Raw genomic sequence first — 15,704 nt, 5'->3', positions numbered from 1 at the left:
TCTTTTTGAAGTTCTTCACAGTCTGCTTTGGTCTTAACTATCTTGAGCAGTTTAGTGTCATCTGCAAACTTTGCCACCTCATTGTTTATCCCTTTCTCCAGATCATTTATGAATACGTTGAATAGGATTGGTCCTAAGGCTGACCCTTGGGGAACACCACTAGTTACCCCTCTCCATTCTGAAAATTTACCAATTATTCCTACCCTTTGTTCCCTGTCTTTTAAGCAGTTCTCAAGCCATGAAAGGATCTTCCCTCTTATCCCATGACAACTTAATTTACGTAAGAGCCTTTGGTGAAGGACCTTGTCAAAGGCTTTCTGGAAATCTAAGTACACAATGTCCACTGGATCCTCGATGTCCACATGTTTGTTGACACTTCGAAGAACTTTAATAGATTAGTAAGACATGATTTCCCTTTACAGAAACCATGTTGACTTTTGCCCAAGAATTTATGTTCTTCTATGTGTCTGACAATTTTATTCTTTACTATTATTTCAACTAATTTGCCCGGTACTGACGTTAGACTTACCAGTCCGTAATTGCCAGGATCACCTCTAGAGCCCTTTTTAAATATTGGTGTTACAGTAGTTATCTTCCAGTCATTGGGTACAGAAGCTGATTTAAAGGACCGTTTACAAACCATAGTTAATAGTTCTGCAATTTCACATTTGAGTTCTTTCAGAACTCTTGGGTGAATGCCACCTGGTCCCAGTGACTTGTTACTGTTCAGTTTATCAATTAATTCCAAATCCTCCTCTAATGACACTTCAATGTGTGACAATTCCTCAGATGTATCACCTACAAAGGACGGCTCAGGTTTGGTGCTCCATGAGTTCACAAAATGCAGGCTCACCGGAGCAGTCATGTGGAAGCTCTTATGTTTGTTATGGAGGCTTGCAGTAAAACCCTGACCTACGAAATCAGTTGGGGGTTGACCTTGACTTCAGTCGGTCCAAGATTCCCAGACTGTAACTTCATAGTTAAGAATGAATTGAGTTTTTTGCTTAAAGCAGAACTTTAAAGTTTAAAGCTAAACCTCTTTGCTATGTACGAGGAATACAATGTACCTTCGCCAAATTTAGGGCACTGAGTACTGTAACCTTTCGGCCAATGGCATCGGCAGCAGCAAGGGCCAGCGCCTTCTTTCTAGATGATTTGCTACAATTTGCTTAATTTTGGCTCGGGTCCCCACTCAGTAATCTGGGCCCCTATATCCAATCTAGGCGCCTTTGATAGGCAAATCCATACCTGCTTGCTCTACCACCTCCTGCTATAACAGTTTCAGTAGCTAGGACAGAGAGACCTCACCAAAGTCTTTAGGCCAGTGTAGACGGATGCTGTAGACTCCTCTGCTTCCACCATAGTCCCCACAGCAGCTCTCAGTCTGCCTGCAAGCTGTAGGTGAAACCAGTTGCCACTTTGCTCCACTCACTGCTGGCCAGGTGACCAGAACTGCAGAGGGGTTCTGTCCTCCACTTGCTCTATGACTAGAACCACTGCTGAGCTCTGCCCATATCAGGCAACTGTAGCTTTCCGCTCAGATTTTATTTTTTGTTATGGTACCAGGGGAATCAGTGATCTAAGAGCCCCCTTAGAGTTCTTACCCCTACGAAAGCAGTCCCAGCAATTAACCAAGAACGGACAATCTCTCTTTTTCTGGAACTTGGCCTCCTTCTGTCCAAGGGCTCTTACCTGACCGTGGCAAACATCAATCTTCTTCTGGTGACCCTGTACTCAGTCATTGTTCAGGCTTTGCCCAGATCGTTCCCACCAGAGTAATCTCCCAAATATGGGCCGCAAGTTCAAAACTCAGCCAAGTTATACCCCTATGTCCCCAAACTATCTGAAGTTCATATGTAAATGTGGTGCTGCTTTGCTCAGTCCACTCTCTTGCTCTCCAGCAGAGAGCTGACTCTGTTACCTTCCTTCTTTCCTAAGCTTCAGGCCACAGGGCTGACCGTACTGACTGACTTCTCTGAGGATTTACAAGTCAAATTGTTAATTAGTTAATGTTAAAATCAATCAAAAGTGAGCTTTTAAGGAATGCAGCACTTTGGTTCACCTTTACTTTGACTGAACGATCGTAATAACAGAGTAAGACACACATTTCTATGTAGTTAAACCTCCTAGAAAACATGTGCATAAATGATTTTGAAAAAGTTAGGTTGTAATTAAGTTATGTTATTAATGATTGATGTTCAATTGTTATAATTCCAGTCATGGATAACTCAGATCCTTCTTAAGTAGTGCCACTGTGATGGTTAGATACCACAGGGATGAGCAGTCATATATTAAAAACAACAACCCGAGATAGTGCTGTCAGAGGTAACAAAGCCAATCAAACCTCTTCCTTTTTAGCTAATTCTGTTGCTGAAGTGGAGCGGTGGAGAGAGTGGGAGGGAATCAAGAGTCCTCACCGGTACATTTTTTGACTCCAACTATCACAAGATCGGCCCCCAGCTGTGACTCCTCCTACAGATTTTGTGTAAAATTATGGCTTGCGTAAAGTGGGGACAGGCACACCTTCATCACCACTCCTACGAGGTCTGGGGAGGAGCTGAAGAGAAACAATAACTACACAGCCCAGCACTTTGCTGTTTGTAAAGTCCTGTGTAGGCTTATGGCCCTTCATTCTTAGAAGAGAGGGCGTGACTAGAATAGAATAGCCAGCGAAATAGATAAAAACGGAGGGAAAGGAAGAGAGGGATGGGGAGAGTGAGAGAGAGAAAGCAGGAGAAAGAAACAGAAAGACAGATTGGGAGAAGGTGAAACAGGAATAGGGAAAGTGTTGGAGGGGAAAGGGAAAAACGTATTGGGGGACAGAGTGAGGGAGGAGAGACACAATGGAACTGCTCTCCTGGCTCGGGTCCCAGCTCCCATCCTTCTGGAACAGCTTCACAACACTTAGCCTCTCTTGTGCTGTCTTTATCCTGCTTTTCGATCACATGAAGCGCAGAAAGAGATGGAACAACTACCCCCCGGGTCCTGTCTCCTTCCCTTTCATTGGGAACTTGCTGCAGATCAATTTCCAATGTCCTCGCCTTGCCTTAACAGAGGTAAGTGCCAGAGGGTCAGATGCCTTTCACTGACTGGCAGAGAGGGTTGGTGGATAGCAGCCATGCCAGATCGGTTTCCAGTTCTTGTGTGGCAGCTGAACTGCACTTATTATTTACTGCATTGCAGGAAGATTTCAATCTATAAAAGGAGAAAACCTAAACAGAATAAAAGCAAAGCAAAAACCATCCCTAATTTTCATCATGTGAACTTGTGACATGTCCGTCTCACTGTAGGTGGTTGGTTAATTGTTGATCAGTAATACATTATGGAACCATATGTATATGAAAACTGTAAACCAGTTTGCATCGTTCACTATACTTGTTAAAGTAAATGTTAACATAAAGAAAGCATTGACACTAGTTCACACTACTCTAATGGTTGAGAAAGCAGCAATGTAAGTGCCTTACTCCTCATTTGGGTCCTTAAACTAGGACTTGGACGCACCCTCCCAAGGGGTGTGTGTAAACTGGAGAATTACATCACTTTAACAATGGGTCCCTGTAGGGAGCCAGGGTGGCTCCCTTCCGAACCAGAGGGTAAAGAGCCACCCTCTGAGCCTGAGTGGGCGGGGCCAGGCCAAGCTTCCGCCAATCCCCGGAAGGGGAAGGGTGGGACAGGAAGTACAAAGGGCGGGGCCCTCTGCCCAGTGAGGAGAGCACCAGGGAGGGAGACAGACACGGGCTGCTGGCTGCTCCCTCGCGATCCTGCTGCCGACCCAGGCGAAGCCCTGGGCAAGGAGGAACCTGACCGGGGGAAGGCCTGTGGCAACCAGGGCTACCGGCCGCTGAATACCCGGAGGAACCGGAGCTGCCCGCAGTGGAATACCCGGAGGAGATGGAGGGACCGGAGCGACCCGCCTGAGAGAGACCGGGTAGGAAGTAGCCCAGCGGCCCAACTACACCGTGGGGTGGGTGTGTTTGGTCAGCGGGTGCGGATTGCCCCGCTGACCCAGCGGCGGGACCTTCGCCTCCCGCCACTGTCAGGGCCCTGGGCTCGAACGCAGTGGAGTTGGGTGGTCCTGCGTTCCCCTACCCCGGCGCCCCCCTGCCCGAGGGGCGCGCTACTGACTCGGGCCGGCGCACCTCCCGCTAATTCCCCAAAGCCCGGGAGGTGGGGCCGAGGCCTGCCACGGAGACCATTGCTCTCCATCGCCCCTAGGGGCTCGGAAGACCGACCGCCACCCGTCACAGTCCCATACACAGCTGTACAGTAGAGCTGGTGGGACTGTCTTCTTTGAACCGTTTTTTAGACCAGAAATGCTGGTTTGATGACTATTCCCTGGGGGTGGCCTTTTGAAGGGAAAATGTGTTGACTTTGGAAAATGTTTGTTTCCGAGTTCTTCATTTCTAATTATTTTTATATTATTTCGTAACACATCAGTAGCAGTACTATTCCGAGCGCTATTACCACTGACATGTTACGGATAAAATGTAATCCTATACAAATAAAAAAGCCCCATGTAACAAAACAGCATTAGAATCCAAACGTCCAGATTTCAAAATGACATTTTGAAACAAAAACTTTCCAAAACAGAACTTTGTTGGAAATGTCAATGTCTGGGAAATTCATTTTCATGCTGGAAACAAATTTCAAAACATCAACATTTCCCGCTAACTGGAAATTGAGTTTTGACCAACGCTAATGGACAGCTGAGTATTGGTGCAGCGAGACAGGACTTTGAAAGCCAGCAATGTTCTTTATGGACAAAGAGCAATTGGGAAATTAAGATGGCCAGGGAGAGGGACACTGATTGGCTTCCCACCCAAATCTGCACGGCATGATCTGAAAACGTGGATCCCTCCTAGCAGGTTTGGGCATATTCCCTCTTGGGTCGACAGCCTTACAGGGATTAAGCACTCTGCAGTCAAAGCCCCTGTGCCCTCTGCCTGCCACAGACTACGCTACAGTGTCTCTCATGTTAAGGTACAGCCTGTGTAGCTGGTTTTTCTCTTTAATCCTGTTTTTCTTTTTTTATCTCTTTGCCCTCTTACTTGACAGCCCCGTGAGAAGTCTGGGAAGATCTTCTCTCTTCAGGTTGGATGGAAAAATGTGGCCATGCTGAATGGGTTAGAAGCTGTAAAGGAAGAAAGGTGAGTGGTTTTTTACAAGCACTCTCATTAAATAAAAGGTTCTTCTGAGCCCAAAGGACCAGCCACCCTCCCAGGTCACTATATAACTCAGATTTCACCCCAAAATCATGCCGATGCCGATCCTTTAGTATCTAAAATCGAAGGGTTTATTTATAAAAAGAAAGAAAGAAAGAAAGGTGAGAGATAAACGATGCAGAAGAAATCTGCAGATCTGGGACTTTATGAATTCAAAATGTTACCGCTTGGGTTAATTAATGCAGGAGCCACTTCTCAGAGGCTTGCCAATCAAAGGACTTTGGATGAGCTTATATCAACCCTCTTGCGATATTGAGCAGTTCTTGGTCAGAGCACAAGAATCACTTGGGAAATGTATTGCCCAAACACAGGGCTGTGGTAGTATTGTAAATATGAAATTGGAGCAGCCAAGGTTCCTTATTTGGGACACTGGGTTGAGAGCAGGGAAATCTTTCCTGACCCCTTGAAAGTGCAAGCCGTTTTTAACTGGCTTATATCCCAGACCAAAACGGAGTTCCAGCCTTCCATAGGCTTGGTTATTTGTTACTGCCATTTGTGCAGGGGTTCAGTGACATTGTGTCTGCTATCACAGGCTTGTGCAAGAAGAGAAAACCAAACACAGCCGTGTGGGCAAAGGTTTGCCCACAGGGTTTTGACAAGGTAAACGAAAATTCTGTCGAAAAGCCTGTTCTGGCCAGTCTTGATTTTCATGAAATGTTTGAACTGGTGTGTCCGACATTGGTTTAGGTGCAGTAGCAGTGCAATCAGGGGAAAGTTACAAAAGCATCCCCTTGCTTTCTTGAGCAAAACCCTGACTACCACTGAACAGAATTACTCTGTCATAGGAAAAGGATGCTATGCTGTTGAGTAGGCAATCGGACAATTAAGGTCATCTCTCTTTAACAGAGTTCAGGGCTTTAACTGGCCACTCTCCATTAATTTGGGTATATAGACCCAAAGACACTAATTCCAAACTGCTGCGGTGGAACATGAGTCTTCAAGAATATGACTTGGAAATTGTGCCGATGGCTGACCCTCCTGCAGCCCTGTAAGAGGGGAGATAAGACCCGCTGTGTGCTAACTGGCAAAGGGCACACTCAACTCAGTGATGTCCAAATATTTAGCCAAACAGTGTTTTGTAAGGTATCCTATAAAAACTGGTGACCTGCTGGTCATGGATAGCATTGTGTGAGGTGTGTATGGGTTGTGTATAGAGAGTTATCTATGTATGTGTTGTAATAGAGTCTTAAAATATGTTGCAGAGGCAGCTGATAAACAAGTTTGTCCTAGAGAAAGAAGCCGGGCGGATGAGGGGGCTCTGATGTCAGGGTGTCCGTCCCCTCTGTACCTCATCTCTGCAGGGCTCAGGAGTGGACAGAGCTTGCTGGCGGCGGCTGCTGCTGTGTCCGAACAAGCGGCTTCAGACTTGTCCGTGCCATCTACTTAAAGGGGCAGCGCGTGTGTCTCTTTCACACAGTTACACACACACACACCCTATGTGTTTCTCTCTCTTACACTCACCTCCCAACACATACTTACATTGTTGTTGTTGTTGTTGTTACTTCTTGATATTTCCTGCAATGCACACATGTTCTCTGTAATTTTAGTCTTTCAAAGTGCTGTTGTTTGAGTTTTTTGACTGGTCTGTGCCTTTCATAATTTTTATTTCTCTCTTAGGCTTAAATTTAATTCTTTCAGTCGTGAGTTCTAAAATGCCTAAGATGTCCTGGCTGGAGTAATTAGCCCTATGGTAACTTTTAAAAAATATATATTATGTCTAGGTTTTTTGTTCCTACTGGTGGCGCACATCCACACATTACCTCGATACTGGTGCACAGAACAAAATTCATTCCACACCTGGATGGAAAAAATTAGAGGGAACATTGCACAGGACTATAAAAAGAAGTATGCAGTGTAGTTGTAGCCATGTCAGTCCCAGGATATGAGAGAGACAGGCTGGGTGCTGGCTCTATAAAAAGAAAAGGAGAGGACCCCTTAGCTATCCACCCCTTAAGGGGCAAAAGAGGCCAGTGTTCTTGAAAGCTGTGGAAAGTGGGTCCATCAGCCATGTGGGTTGAAGAGGCTGAGAACTGACTGGAGGTGAGAAATTGCCTCAGACCAGGATTATAATCTGTTAAACTGTAGAAACTAGAAAGTGTGTTTTCTTTTGTTTTATTTGTAACCATCTTCTGCTCCTATTATCTCTGCTTAAGATCACTTAAATCTCTGTTCTTTATTAATAAACTTATTCATGTTTTATTATAAATGCATCTTAGTGCTGTTATATTAAAGTGAGGTGTGGATCCTCAGTTGAGCCAACAAGCTGCTGTGTCTCTCGGGAGGCAGCGGACTTCTGTGATTGTCCAGTGAGAGGGACCGGGCACTACCAAGACATGTCACTGGGGAACTCAGGAATTGGGGTTCCCTGAATGTTCTCTGCAAAGCCAGGTTTAGACTGGCAGATTCTCAAGGAGTTGGCTAGTAAGGCAGACAGACAGGTGAGGCAGGACACAAGTTTAAGCTCCAGCAAAGCTCTCTCTGGCTATGGCAGAGAGGTGACAGAGTGGCTTACAGTTCTGGGTTCGCTAAGGAGAACGTCACACATCACGTCTATTAGAGTTTGCTTTCTGTGTAGACTAACGTTTCTAGAGGTTTGAGAAACACGATCCCTAATTTAAAGGTACTGGTGGGGCCAGGTTGTGCCTATCCCGCTCTCTTGCTCACAGTCAACAAGGTGCTTCTCCTCATGCTGGTGTTCTTGCTTCCATTGTCCCAATCTCTGTTGCTCGGTTGCTTTGCCGTTCCTGGCCAATGGGAGCTGCGGAAAGTGGCGCGGGCTGCAGGGACGTGCTGGCCGCTGCTTCCCGCAGCTCCCATTGGCCGGGAACAGCGAACTGCAGCCACTGGGAGCTGCAGGGGGCTGTACCTGCGGACGGTCAACAAACAAACAAAATGTCTCACGGCCCGCCAGTGGATTACCCTGATGGGCGGTGTGCCGAAGGTCGCCGACCCCTGCTTTACAGGATGTTGTTGTGATGGGTTTGGTCACAGAGATCCCCTTGGGATTGTCACCTGATGTGCTGAAAGTACCTCTGAGCCCCCTCTCCTTTTCTGCACCTTGCAGCCTAAGAAGCTCCAACTTCGCAATCGCTTCTCTGCTTTCACTCATTTTCCTGTTTTTCTGTTCGTACTTCCCATTCCCAAAATAAGCAAACAGAAAATAACAAACCACTATCCACTTTGTCTGCTGTCCAGCCAGCACACTTAAAACTCACTTAAAATCACTACCAGTGTCTCAAAGCAATGAGCTGTGCACAGATCCTACTCGACTATGCCACTGTGATGGGTTCAATCACAGAGACCCCCTTGGAACTGTCACTTGATGTGCTGAAATTACCTCTGAGCCCGTTTTCCCTGCCAGCTTGGGACTTCCAGGACCCTGCCTTGTTGAGCCAGACATGTTAGCCTGCTGCAGCACACAGCCAGGGTCTGGACCACACCCCCAAACTGGCAGGCTTTCAGTGAAAACTGCTCAGCAGGTAACCTATCTCCAGCACCCAGACAGCCAGCTCCGTTTTACTCTGTATAAAGCTTATACAGGGTAAACTCATAAATTGTCCACTCTCTATAACACTGATCGAGAGCTATGCAGAGCTGTTTGCTCCCCCAGGTATTAATCACTTACTCTGGGTTAATTCATAAACAAAAGTGATTTTATTAAGTATACAAAGTAGGATTTAAGTGGTTCCAAGTACTAACAGACAGAACAAAGTAAGTTACCAAGGAAAATAAAGCAAAAACATGCACGTCTAAGTCTAATGCATTAAGAAACTGATTACAGGTAATATGTCAACCTCAGAGATGTTCCAATAAGCTTCTTTCACCGACTAGACTCCTTCCTAGTCTGGGCCCAGTCCTTTCCCCGGTACCGTCCTTGTTAGTTCCAGCAGACATCTTAGGTGGAAAACAGAGGCTTTCTCATGACTGGAACCCGCTTTGTTCTGTTCCACCCCCTTTTTATAACTTTGGCACAAGGCGGGAATCTTTTGTCTCTCTGGGTCCCCACCCCTCCTTCTAAACGGAAAAGCACCAGGTTTAAGATAGATCCCAGTATCAGGAGACATGTTCACATGTCCTGTGGGAGCCCAGCCTCCATTCTTCCAGGGCTGGCCCACAGATACCCAAGAAGGTTTGCAAGTAAACAGAGCCATTTACAGGTCCTTGATTCGGAAGCACCCTTAATGGCTTCCACTTAATACATTTACATCAGTAATACAAGTTTATAACTTATTCTCCTAACTCCAGACATTGAAATAATACATGCAAACAAATAGGATGAAACACACTTAGCAGACTATAAGCTTTGTAATGATACCTTACAAGAGCCCTTTTGCGTTAAAGCATATTCCAGTTACAACATATTCTGGAAACTGAGGGGTCTGCTATTCTCCACAGAGCAGGGCTTCACAAGAGGCATCGATGGAAACTCATCACTGTCCTTTCCCTGTCAATACTGGGTGTCTCAGCCTGGATCTGAACCTGCTGTTTGCGCAAGAGGGTAATTAAGTCTCCATGGGCCTTGCTCAGTCCTTGTCCTCTCTACTGACAATGCCAACAAAGTTCCTGCTGGTTGTGAAGCTGTTTAGGTGATGTGGATAACTAGCCTATTAGCACTTTGACTGAGGCCACTTACTCATCTCCCCATAGCCACTGAGCAATGGTCTGAGAAGCAGGATTGGAAGCACTGACCTAGGATGACAGGCTCTGTATCCCATCCCCATTTCCCTGATTGCTACAGTCCCTAGCCTAGCATGAATTCTGAGAGTTTATTTTCCATACTGATCACTTAGAAATACTGTGGGGTTTGAAATGGTCTCCATGGCCCGGGTCCTCAGCTATGACTGAGGAGAGCACAGCACAGTTCAAAATGGGGGACAGAAAGCTAGTCTTTGTACTCTCCCAAACCTGGGCTGACTGAGGCGTTCTTGTCTCCTCACGTCATTTAGAGCAGACTAATACACCAACTAACCACGGGCCAGTATGACAACTGGAGATCAGTAGGGCCTCAATACACCCCAGCCATGCCCCTTTACAGTGGCAGCAAGGAAGGAGGGATGGTATAGAAGACACGACGTAGGCTGTACCCCTAGGAAGATGGTCCTATGGCACCTTCGCCTGCTGCACTCTTACACATCACCATGGTGAGCCATAAAATGAGGGTGCCATATCCTGAGAGCTGGGCCTTGTATATTTGTTTTAATTAGCATTAAAATCTGAACATTAAGGGCCAATTTAGAGAAAAAATTTCAAAAATGCAGTAATTAAAATCATGGAAAAATGAATGTGTAGAGCACACTGAGGGCTAGATTCAACACTTATACCAGCTTTACCACTATCGAATAGCTCATCCGTGGGCTTATTCTGTTACGAATTACACCTTGTAGGACACGCACACAACTGCTGCGAATTATACCTGGTAGGACACGCACACAAGTGCTACGAATTACACCTGATAGGACACGCACACAAATGCTACGAATTACACCTGGTAGGACACGCACGCAAGTGCTACGAATTACACCTGGTAGGACACGCACGCAAGTGCTACGAATTACACCTTGTAGGACACGCACACAAGTGCAGCGAATTATACCTGATAGGACACGCACACCAATGCTGCAAATTATACCTGATAGGTCACGCACAGTTCGAATCTAGGCTGAGGCACAGAAATAAAGTCCACAACTGCAGAGTTCCCAAAAGACACTAAGTTTATTACGCTCGAGCGTGGTGCCCTCCTGCTAGCCAGGAGGGGACCCTGAATGCAAATTATACAAAGGTTATATACCTTTTAGCAAAGCATGTTGCCCTCGTGCATCGGAAACCTTAGCCAATAAACAAACCCTTGTCTTATCTACCACCTATCCCTGCTTGGTGCATTCCTCGTGCTATACCAGTATGTTAATTACACAGCATGGTCCTAAAGCCATGCATCAGTAACTTTTATTATCAGGATGGGAGGCCTCACATCAAGGCCAAGAGACAGGGAGTTAGAGACTGACAAAAACCAGATACTGGGAATCAAGGCAGGCTGGAGATAAGGAGGAGGATTTTCACAGGGATTCAGTATCTAAGGATTACTCCTCCTGGTGTATGATGTGCTGGCATTTAAACAATGGTGGGCCCCAAACCAAAATGGAGTCACAGGTGCTAACTTTTCCTTAACAATTCCTGATGTACACTGCCGTGCGTAAGAGGAGAATATGGCCCATAATGTGCTAAGTGAGGCCCTGGTCCAGCAAAGGATTTAGCACATGCCTAATGTGAAGACCATGAGTAGTCCCATAGTCACACATGCTTAAATGCTTGACTGGATCAGGTCCTCAGTCTCCAGTGTAAACAGTTCTATGCTGTACATCATGTTGGCACCTAATTGTTTAATTCACGAATGTAATGAACTGATAACAGTTGGACACTCTGGTGTGTGTGTTAGAATATAGCTATACAGGCCTGCCTGTAAAGGCCTATACTTTAAGAACTTTGGTGTATTTTTATCACTTAGTTAGTTATAGAGGTATGAAAACAAAGAATCAAAATCACAGTCCGCCTGTGTATGGGCCTTCTCTCACTAAGAAAGTCTGAGGCCTTGTTCTTAGGCTAAGGCCTTTGACTAAGCAGCAGGGGCAGCCAGCCATAAGCTGGGAAGCATATGGCCACATCCTCACATTCCAAACCAGTCACATTGAAATAAGGTGGTATTGGGCTGTTAGGAAGACGATCCTGTCCTTTTTGTGCCCATCACCACCAGATAAAGAAACAGATCTTAAGATGGTTAAAGAAAACATAGTTTGATAGCATCCTGTCTGGCAAGAAATCTCTTATCAGTTGTTGTGGTTGTGAAACCCTCATTTCTGTATTGTTTTTTCTTTATGGTCCCCACTTTTCTATTGTTAATCTGTCTGGTTCTCTAATTGTTTCTGTCTGCTGTATAATTAATTTTGCTAGGTGTAAATGAATTAGGGTAGTGGGGTACAATTGGTTAGAGAATTATGTTACAATATGTTAGGATTGATTAGTTAAATTTCAGTAAAATGATTGGTTAAGGTATAGCTGAGAATATTACTATATAAACTGGGGTCAAGCAGGAAGTAGAAGGGAAATAGGAATCATGCTCGCTAAAGCAGGGGGAACAGGGACACAGGCAAGGCTCTGCGGCGTCAGAGCTGGAAAAGAGGGAAGCGGGGTAAAGGCTCCGCAGCGTCAGAGTTGGGAAGGGAACACGGGAACAGACTCTTACGGCATATAGAGATAAGCCCAACTGTTATGAAGGGCTTCGGAATATGCTTGCTTGGAAACTAACCCCAATAAACATCACACTGTCTGCATTTCGGACTTATGGTCTTTTTCTGCTTGCTGTCTGCGTGACAAGAACTAGGGAAGTGGGAAGGTGAAGGGAAAGCCTTCTAACAGTGCGTCTATGGCTTGTTTTGTTGCTGTCCATATGGGCATCTCCTTGAACACTCCCCCTCCCCCGCAACAGGCAGGAGGAAATAAGAAAGTTTGCAGAAAGCTATGGAAGAGTCAAAAACATGGCATTCTTTGAGAAGAAGTCCCTGAGCAGAAACAGCAGATGGAGGAGCCCATCAAAATGATCTACCAGAAGGCAGATGGTATTGATGGGACCCATCAGAACTGTACCATTATGAGTCTCATGTCTAAGCGTATTAGTGCTGTTGCGAGTACATTGGGTATCATTGGAATAAATGAGGAATCTACCCCTAATTTATTCCTTACAACTCTACAAATCAGGATCAGATTGCTCCACCTATCCCACTGGAGGATCTGGAGTGGCATCGATTCTGATTGGCATAAGAATGGCCATGGGGGGTCAGACCAATCGTCCGTGTAGCCCAGTATCCTGTCTTCCGACAGTGACCAATGCCAGATGCTTCAGAAGGAGTGAAAAGGACAGGGCAATTATCAGGTGTTCCATCCCCTCCCATCCAGTCCCAGCATGTGGCAGTCAGAGGCTTAGGGACACCCAGAACATGGGGTTGCAGCCCTGACCATCTTGACTAAGAGCCATTGAGGGACCTAACCTCCATGAAACGAGCGTGGAACTCTCCCAGGACATAACCAATCTCACTCTCAGATTTAGGGCTCAACCAAGTTGCCATTGAAATCAGTGAGTATTTTGCCATTGATTTCAGAGGGAACAGGGGCATTGCCTGGATTTTAATAAAGCCGGGGTGGGGGTGGGGGTGGGGAAGCTGTCTGCTCTGTGTTGTAATATCCAGAGATAGATTAAAGTCAAACATGGCCCAGCCTGATGAGAAACGTGATTCCAGAAGCACTCTCTAGGGATCTATGAGGTGCTGCTGGGAAGACAAATTGTGTGACCCCCGTTCTGAGCATCACAGCACATGTCTATATGGCCAAAAAAATGCTGCGGCAGCAAGTCTTGGAGCTGGGGGCTACAGAGTCAGGCTTGTGGGGCTTGGGCTATAGCACTAAAAATAGCTGGGTAGATGTTTGGGCTCAGGCTCTGACACCCAACCCCTTCTCCAGGCCTCAGAGCCTGAGCCTGGCATGAGGGCACCTCCCTACCGCCTGCTCTTAGTGTGAGGGAGCCTTATCTGCAACTCCACCAGCCCCAGGCAACATAAGCACTCCCCTCTAGCTCTGTGCAAGCTCTGCTGTCTCTCTGCAGGCCAGGGATAGGCACACATACACCAAGCCCTGAGCCCCCTGGGCATCTCCCTGCAGTGTCCAGCCCCTGTTCCACTGGACTTTCACAATGTTCACAGCGATCCGATCCAGGGGGTTTCCTGTCAAACTCTGTGCACCCCTGTGCCCTCTGCCAGTTGGCATCAGGAGTTGCCTAGCTCACACCCTACCATTGCATTAACAGAAACGTTGCCTTCTATAGCATAAAAAATAACCTCCCCTGGCTGTAACAAGTGTATTTTTAAAGGCGGTGCAAGGGGCTCTTCTCTCCACACAGAAGATCCTCAGACAGCGGTCTGTGCAGGAAGTGGATTTCAGCTCCTGGCCAGGGGCTGGCAGATAATTTTTCTGTCTCACTGCGTGAATCATTTTCCTTCAAAATTTAGCGAAAGCGGGAGCTGTCTTCATAATGGTCTGGGTAGGGTTTTCAGAAGTGACTAGTGACTTTGCCCCAATTGTTGGGGGGCTCAGCTTGATCGAGACACCTTGAAGAGATTTGATTTGCACAGTGCTGAGCACCCACCTGCTGAAAACTAGCCCACTTTAAGGTGGCACAAGCTGGGCAGCCAAAAAGGTGGTACTCAAAGCCACAGGTTCTTCCGGAAACTCTTGACCTGCCAGTGTTCAGTAGCTGGGTCTCCCTTAAATCCTTTGTAAACATCATCCAATAAGAAAGAGAGCGGCTCAGATCTAGTTAAACCCATTTTAAGCAACCTCTTGACGGCTCAGGAAAAACCGGTTACTAACCAACCAAGTGAGGAGAAACCCTGACGGTAGGGTGACCAGATAGCAAGTGTGAATGAAATATCCGGCTGGGGAGAGGGGACGGTAATAAGCGCCTATATAATAAGAAAACGTCCTGAATAGTGGGACTGTCCCTAGAAAATGGTAGGTTTCAGAGCCGTGCTAGTCTCTATCCACAAAAAGAACAGGAGTACTTGTGGCACCTTAGAGACTAACCAATCTATTTGAGCATAAGCTTTCGTGAACTACAGCCCACTTCATCGGATGCATAGAATGGAACATATAGTAAGACACATATATATACATACACACGTGCTGAAGTGAAAAAACAGATTGACAGAGCCAGAAGAGTACCCAGAAGTCACCTACGACTGGACAGGCCCAACAAAGAAAACAACAGAACGCCACTAGCTGTCACCTTCAGCTCCCAACTAAAACGTCTCCAATGCATCATCAAAGATCTACAACCTATCCTGAAAAATGATCCCGCACTCTCACAGATCTTGGGAGACAGACCAGTCCTCGCTTACAGACAGCCCCCCCAACTGAAGCAAATACTCACCAGTAACCACACAACAAAAACACTAACCCAGGAACCTATCCTTGCAACAAAGCCCGATGCCAACTCTGTCCACATAGGTTTCAGAGTAGCAGCCGTGTTAGTCTGTATCTGCAAAAAGAAAAGGAGGACTTGTGGCACATTAGAGACTAACACATTTATTTGAGCATAAGCTTTTGTGAGCTACAGCTCACTTTATCGGATGCATTCAGTGGAAAATATATATGTCCACATATTTATTCAAGTGACAGCGTCATAGGACCTAATCACATTAGCCATGCCATCAGGGGCTCGTTCACCTGCACATCTACCAATGTGATATACGCCATCATGTGCCAGCAATGCCCCTCTGCCTTGTACATTGGCCAAACCGGACAGTCTCTACGCAAAAGAATAAATGGACACAAATCTGACATCAGGAATCATAACATTCAAAAACCGGTAGGAGCACACTTCAACCTCTGTGGCCATTCAGTAAAAGATTTAAGGTAATTTTGCAACAGAAAAGCTTC

The 15,704-nt window shown here is 46.2% G+C and overlaps 1 non-coding gene across 1 annotated transcript; it reads left to right on the top strand.

Moving 5' to 3' along the window:
- The first annotated feature begins 3,876 nt into the window (after positions 1–3,876).
- LOC119564142 lies at positions 3,877–6,691 on the top strand. Its single transcript, XR_006284700.1, has 3 exons — positions 3,877–3,928; positions 5,056–5,147; positions 6,425–6,691. It is a non-coding gene; the product is annotated as an uncharacterized LOC119564142 (transcript).
- Positions 6,692–15,704: the final 9,013 nt, after the last annotated feature.

The sequence above is a fragment of the Chelonia mydas genome, chromosome 1 (genome assembly GCF_015237465.2).
Source record: "Chelonia mydas isolate rCheMyd1 chromosome 1, rCheMyd1.pri.v2, whole genome shotgun sequence".
Lineage (NCBI taxonomy): Eukaryota > Metazoa > Chordata > Testudines > Cheloniidae > Chelonia > Chelonia mydas.
The sequence above is the reverse complement of the archived record's forward strand: the minus strand, read 5'-3'. Positions and strand labels throughout refer to the sequence as shown.